We start from the raw sequence: 7267 nt of genomic DNA, 5'->3' as shown, positions 1-7267 counted from the left end.
CTTCCTAAACCCTAATCGGAATTCCGATTTTGTTTTCAATTTGAAAGTGAAATCGATTTTTTAATCATAAAATGATAAATACACATCTTTCTTTTTTTTTTAAAGAAAGAAAAAAAAAAAAACAACTGATTTCAAACATATTTACGTTCACACTAGTTAGTTTGGTGTTAATAAAGTTGTGACATTAAATTAGTAAATTACATGATTGTTTTAGTGGTATAGTTTACGTGTATTGTGTTTACTACTTAATTAATTATGTGTATTTTTCAATTATAAGTCAAATTTGTAAGGGTATCTATATAACTGAACTGAACTTAGCAACTTAGCGTAATGAATTGATTTCATGCTCAAAGTAACTTTTTGGGCGAAAAAGGTCGTGTTGGAGAGCTTTGATCTAAACATCTTTTGTATGCCCAAAAGACATTAAATGTGTGTGAACTCGCACTAAATTACCTTAAAACACGCTACAAGAACGGGATTATCTGTCGTCGCTTATGGCATAAAAATGGATAAGAAGGTGAAGAAAGCAAGAATTAAAGTTTTAGAGCGCTGGGGCGATACCGATCGTAACTCGGGCTTACCGTAGCATCATCATAAATGTCGAAGCTAGTATCTCTTCTACCCCTTGGCGCTATTGGTTTTTGTTTAACCAACTAACATGATATTGCTTCACTCAAAATTGCATATAAATTCTTATCGTGCTCACATCAATCTCATTTTGATCTTTTTGCTAAAACGGGTTAGTGGCCTTTTGTTCTATCACTAATGAATAATTCAAATCATGGCTTCTTTAAACCTTGTTTTCATTTGGTTGGTTGTTTAATAGCGGGGGTAGTACACTAGTATGCAAGCTTACATGAGTACTCAATGGTCATAATTATTGACATTAAGTTGCATTTCAAATGACAACTATCAACATTGGCGAAGTTGTGATGAAAACACCCAGGTGGGCAGATTCAATACGTGTAAAAATTCTCACAAAACCGGGATGCCCGATCTCAATATCTTCGGACGAAAACCGGTAAATTCACATCATGTATAAAATTTACACTACTGAGCAAGAAAACGGGAGGGCCGCGATACAAGCTCCCCCACGAGCACCAATATAGTATGTTGTACAAGCAAACAATGTCAAACATGCAAACACGTACAACCAGAAGGAGAAAAACCTAGTTTTTGTGATACATAAATAAAGAGTTGTCATCACAATTGGAGGGATTTTTCGGAGGGGAGGGGGCAGCCACATAACATAGAATATTATTATAAATACAAGAAATTGTGTAGCTGAGGAGTTTTGTTTTAAAGCAGACAGGAGTCCAAACCAATATTATTATTATTACCTCTTGATTGGAGATGACAACTTCTAGAAAGAAAAAGAGAGTAGGTATTATATTTTGTTATTAATTATTGTTTCAGATTCAAACGTTGCCATGATGATTTAAGTTACTAATTTTGACTTGGTTATTATTATGATTATTATGAGTAGCTAAACTTGTTAGAATTACCTAGGTTTGGTTGATTGACGATGTGTTGACGTTTGTTTTGGGTTGAGTAACGAACATATAATTGATTTTCTATTGTCAAGTTCATATTATTATGATTTTATTCTATGAATGTTATTGAGTTGTTCAATATTATATTAATTAAACCCTGTGCAATTTTATCTTTACATGAATTAGTTTCGTGTTTGGTTTAAGATTGCATGTTAGACTAATTACTTGGTGTTTTTAGTTGTTTGTGGTAGACGTCACCATAGGGTTTGATTGGTTAGAGTTATTTATCTCAATAGTTCATCTTCTTTTAGTTGGACCAAGACATTAGGAGTTAGTTTATCTCTTTGGTCTAGTTGATTTAGTTAGCCATTGCGAGACCACGTTTGGTTTTCTAGCCGTTGATTAGTTTAATTTGTAAGCCAAGTTATTTGATCTTTAATATTGAATTACCCCTTATTTCCTAGGTTTGTTAGGAATATTGGCCTTAGAGGAGTTTGTGATTTTGATACGGGCCAAGTAATAAATCAATTGGGTACTTAGAAAATCAATCGTGCTTTATTTTTCATCTAGACGTTTTTAGGGGTCTTTAGTAAAATTGACCGTGGGGACCTATTTTCCTTATCATTGTCTAGTTAGATTATCTTTAGAAGCCGGTTTTGTGTGTTCGTTGTCACCCGAGCGTTGTTGATAGTCGTTAAGATACCTTACATAGGTGGTTCCCCTTCATCATATTTGAGAGTTTCGTTAGTGCCGTTAAGTCTTGTTAAGTTTTCTCGTTAGTTTCGTTAAGTTAAGTAAGTTAATTAAATTAGTATAAAATAAAATATAATAAAATCAATTAAATATTATTAGGTAGGACCTGGATTAGGGTTTATAATCCAAGTCATTCTCACGTGTCTTTGGGTTCGATATCCGGACTTTCCTCATCTTTACTATACGCGACCGGTACACTTGCCGTTTGTGTGAACTAGGATAGGTTGATTGGTTTTTTAAAGCTTAGTTGCGATTCATGTTTACTATTTATATATATTTTCGCACGTCAAGTTTTTGGCGCTGCTGCCGGGGACACGGTTTGAGGCGATTAGAGAACGACCCGAGTTTGGGGACTTACCTGTTTTCTTTTTTACTTGCTTATTTGTTTTTATTTGTCTTTAGATTAATTTTAGCCTAGTTAATTTTAGTTTTTCTTTTTAGTCGTATGCGTCATACCCGCTCACAAGGACCGCCGAAGCTTGAAACGTCTGACGATACCGAGAAAGTCCAGCCCGAGAGAGAGCGTTCTGTTTCACCGACAGGTTCTGATTCTTCTTCTTATTCTTCTTTTTCTTCTTCTTCTTCTTCTTCTTCTTCTTCTTCTTCTTCGGTTTCTTTCGCTTCTTCTAGGGATAGGAACATGGCTGACCCACCGCCTAGGAGAGTAGTAGCTGATTATGGTAGGCCGACACCGAATCCTCATTCTAGCATTACCTTACCGGACGGTGCCGCCGCTGGCAACTGGTCCATTCCTACCCACGTCATGCAACTTGTCAAAAGCGCACTCCAATTCCAAGGGCTAGAGAGGGAAGATCCTTCAAACCACATCGACATGTTTGTTCAAATATGCGAAACTTTCAATATCGGCAACATGAACGATGAAGCCATCTATCTCCGTCTTTTTCCATTCTCACTTGCCGGCAAAGCCTACAAATGGCTAAAGTCACTACCTGCTGGATCCATCACCACTTGGGCGGGCCTTCAAGAGAAATTCATGACCAAATTCTTTCCGCCATCTAAATCTGCTAGACTCCGTGAGGAGATTTGTTCCTTCTGCATGAGGTCCGACGAGTTATTCGGGGAAGTTTGGGAAAGACTCAAGGACCTTCTTCTTAGTTGTCCTCATCATGGTTTAGATAAGTGGATGCTCATCGAGAAATTCTATAATGGAGCCACACAGCATGTGAGAGAGATGTTGAACCAAAATGCTAACGGGAACCTCCTAAAGAATAAAGATCCCGATGAGTAAGTCGTCCTTTTTGATGATCTAGCAGCGAGCTACGAGGGGCACGGGGGCAGAAATTCTTCCACGTCATCGAGAGAAGTACTTCAAGTCGATTCGAACACTAGCATGCAGGCGCAGATTGATGCTTTGAACAAACTCATTAGAGATCTTACCGTTAAGAGCGTCGTGGAGTGTGAGGTTTGCCGAGGAGGTCACGACACCATTGTCTGTCTTGTAAAACATGGTAGAAATCAGGAAGAATTTGACTTCGTCAACAAGGCCTTGAGGTATCAAAACCCCGCCTTCGGCGGGAACACTGTCTGGAGAAATCAGAATAACTATCGAGGGGGACAAGCCAGTGGCTACCAAGCCCAATACCAAAACCAGCGTCGAGAGAATCTATTCGGGCAGGGGAGTTCAGGTCAGGAGAGTTCGGAACAAGTGGGGCGAGAGGAGAAGAAAGCCTCACTGGAGGAGATGATGACTGAGCTGCTGAAGCGAGATGAGAGGAACAGAGTGACAAATGAGGCGAAATTTGCGGAACATGATGCTATGCTGAAGAACCAAGCGACATCTCTAGCTAATCTTGAGCGTCACGTCGGAGAGATTGCCAGCCAGTTATCCGAGAAAGCACCAGGTTCACTACCGAGTAATACCGAAAAATATCCAAGAGGGTTCGCCAAAGCAATGACTACTAGGAGCGGTGCGAGAAGAGAAAGAGAGGCTGATCCTTCGAGAGTTGTCACACCTGTGGTCGATGATGAGGAGCAGGTGGACGAGGAGATCCAGATGGAGCCTCATCCGGCCGAGGCACACCAGTAGACTATTCCAGTGAGTATGAAGCCGGCCGATATACCTTCATCATCATCACACCCACCTCTGAGAGTCTACAAACCCAAACTGCCTTATCCTGGGAGACTCCGATCGGACAGAGACGAGGATTAAAGCTCCAAGTTCCTTAAACTTCTCAAACAGCTTCACCTGAACATTCCTTTCCTTGAGGCGCTCACTCAGATGCCCAAATATGCCAAATTCCCCAAAGACATTCTTTCCAATAAGGAGAAACTAGTTGAGGTTTCTTCTATTCTGTTGAGTGCTGGGTGCTCTGCAGTGTTGCAGAGCAAGTTTCCTGATAAGATAGCCGATCCTAGGAGTTTCACGATTCCCTGCATCTTAGGTGACGATACGTTTCGACATGCATTGGCCGACCTTGGGGCCAGCTTCAATATTATGTCGTATTCTATGTTCAGTAAGTTGGGTCTTGGCGAACCGAGGGCAACCCGAATGAGTATCCAGCTTGCTGATCGTTCTGTGAAATACCCGCGAGGGGTGGTCGAGAACATGCTTGTTCGTATCGATAAGTTCATCTTCCCGGTGAACTTTGTCATTCTAGATATGAATGAGGATGATAGTATCACGCTCATTTTAGGCCGACCATTCCTTGCCACCGCACAAGCGTTGATAGACGTCCGTGAGGGCAAACTGATTCTGAGAGTTGGGGATGATAACGTCACATTTTATGTAAGACAATCACTCAAGCACCCCAATTTGGCGGACGACTCCCTGTATTTCGTTGACACCATCGTATCGCATGTGCAAGAGTTTTTCCCTGACATCTGTGGAGGACCTACCTTGGACCCACAGATTCTCGGTAGGGAGATTTTAGAGGTCAAGATGGTTGCCATGACCACTCAACCATTGATGGATGACACCGTGTCACCACCCCTAGATTCAGAGTCAGCTGTTGAGATCGTGCGAGACGATCCGAGAGACCGACCTTCCGTTGAGATACCTCCTCCTTCCTTAGAACTTAATGTAACATCACGATAATTTCGAGCTAAAAATGTCAAGTTTTCAAAGTATAAGGATCAATATTGACAAATTTCAAACTCCAAGGTAAAAAGTGAAAATTCTATTTCTCTGTCCTATCGTGATACGCGACAAGGACAAAGACTAGCCCATCGCGTACCGCGACGGGTTTAGTCAAAACATTCTAGAAATGGTCAACGGTGATACGCGATCACCAAAGGCCAACGTCATCGCGTATCGCGATGACGTGTCCTGACACCTCTGGCACAAGACTGCCACGTGGCAACCCTTCCGCCACGTGTCCCGACACGTTGCCACACATAACACGTTGTCCGCCACGTGTCAACACGTGGCACACCGTCTGCCACGTCGCGACACGTGGCAGGCCTATTGGTTGACTCACCAGGGCTAAGTCGCGGTAGGCGACGGGTGCCCTGAAGCCCATCGCGTACCGCGATGGAACACGAATTTTTTCTTATAAATAGCAAGTTCCGGGTCTTCATAACTCACACCTCAAATCCAGTTCTCAACTCTCTCTCTAGCTTCTCTCTAAATCCCGACAATCACATATTCGAACCACCTCGAAAAGCATGCCCGATTCCTCATTTTTCGTGCCAATTGTTTTCTCAAAGTTCGTGCCACATTCCACCAACGTACCGACCAAGAAGGTGTATTGTTAAGATCTCGATGCCAAGATGGTGAATATCGAAAGGTGTGCCGACAAGTGTTGAAGTTTGGTGTTGTGGTTCCCAGCCGGATCTACACGAGATATCGCGTTCTACGTAGGTGCGGAATCCCTACGTAAGACGTTACGAGTATAGAAAACAATACGAGCTAACACACGATACGATAATCAAACACACGTTGTATTCCAACCGTAAACACATGATACTATGATCACTGAATACAAACTCTCTGACTCGAATACACGAATAAACTGGAAATCTAATGAATAAGCCGTAAACAAAACAGCTTATATAGACACGACAACTTCGTCTGGCATGTTCAGGCGAAGTTGTTCCTAACTTCTCTTGTCTAACAAGTTCGCCCATAGAAGCGAACTTGTTATCAACTTCGCTTACATACAAACACAAATCTAACTAACACGATTACAGACACTCGACACTGAACTACTGACATCATGCACCAACAGACTCCCCCTTGGCAGTAGCTTCATCTCTTTAGCTTCAAACATGTGTCTAGTAATCTTCAATCTTCTATCTTCAAGCATGCACTCCTTCTCGAACATAAACCGAGACAACTCTTTGAAATTTCCTCGCTTCGTCTTTCCAAGCAGGAATATAAAATATCTTCTTATCATTCAACACCTGCAAATCAGCTTGCGATAAGTTTACCAAGTGCATCGGATCATAAACTCTTAGCACCTCTTGTTCATCCTCGTCTTCCATCACTGCCTCAGCTGTCTCACAATCTACATACCACCACTTCAGGTCTTTAAGCACATCCTTGGGCATTAATTTCATCGGTACTTCTTTCAAACACCGGATCGGTTTATACTTCATAATCATCCAAGGCTTTCCATCAGCTCTTAAACCTCTATCCTTTTCTTCAACAAGTTTTCCCTTTTGTGGTTTCAACAGCTCAAATTTCTTCTCTTTTATACTCTCTTTCCACACAATTTTCCCAATAACTCTAGCCATATTATCATCACTTCGGTTAATCAACCCCAACCTGGCTAAGTCTTTCACTTCACATTCTGGCAGTGTATTCAACGATCTCAACATCCTTCTAAAGTACTGAACACCGTCATACCTTTTAATCACGAAGAGCCTCAACTGCTCATCATATATCCAGCAAATAATTCCTTTCTTCGCTTCAGCATAGCCTTTAATGTTGTAACTCTTCTTAAACATTGTAGGAACCGCTGGTTTCTTCGTTTTGACGAACCACTGAGCATAGCCTTCTTTCCATCTAGGCTGCTCTTCCCATTCAGATTCATCACTTGCCATCTCTTTACTCAAATCTG

General features: G+C 41.5%; 1 non-coding gene across 1 annotated transcript; it reads right to left on the bottom strand.

The window, feature by feature from the left end:
- Nucleotides 1-3273: 3273 nt before the first annotated feature.
- On the bottom strand, nucleotides 3274-3380 carry LOC143634265 (small nucleolar RNA R71). The gene has a single exon (XR_013153822.1). It is a non-coding gene; the product is annotated as a small nucleolar RNA R71 (small nucleolar RNA).
- Nucleotides 3381-7267: the final 3887 nt, after the last annotated feature.

Source organism: Bidens hawaiensis, unplaced genomic scaffold (assembly GCF_021521415.1).
Source record: "Bidens hawaiensis isolate Kalapana, Puna unplaced genomic scaffold, B.hawaiensis_p1.1 tig00007038_1, whole genome shotgun sequence".
Taxonomy (NCBI): domain Eukaryota; kingdom Viridiplantae; phylum Streptophyta; class Magnoliopsida; order Asterales; family Asteraceae; genus Bidens; species Bidens hawaiensis.
Note: the sequence above shows the minus strand (reverse complement) of the source record. Positions and strands in the feature narration are given on the sequence as shown.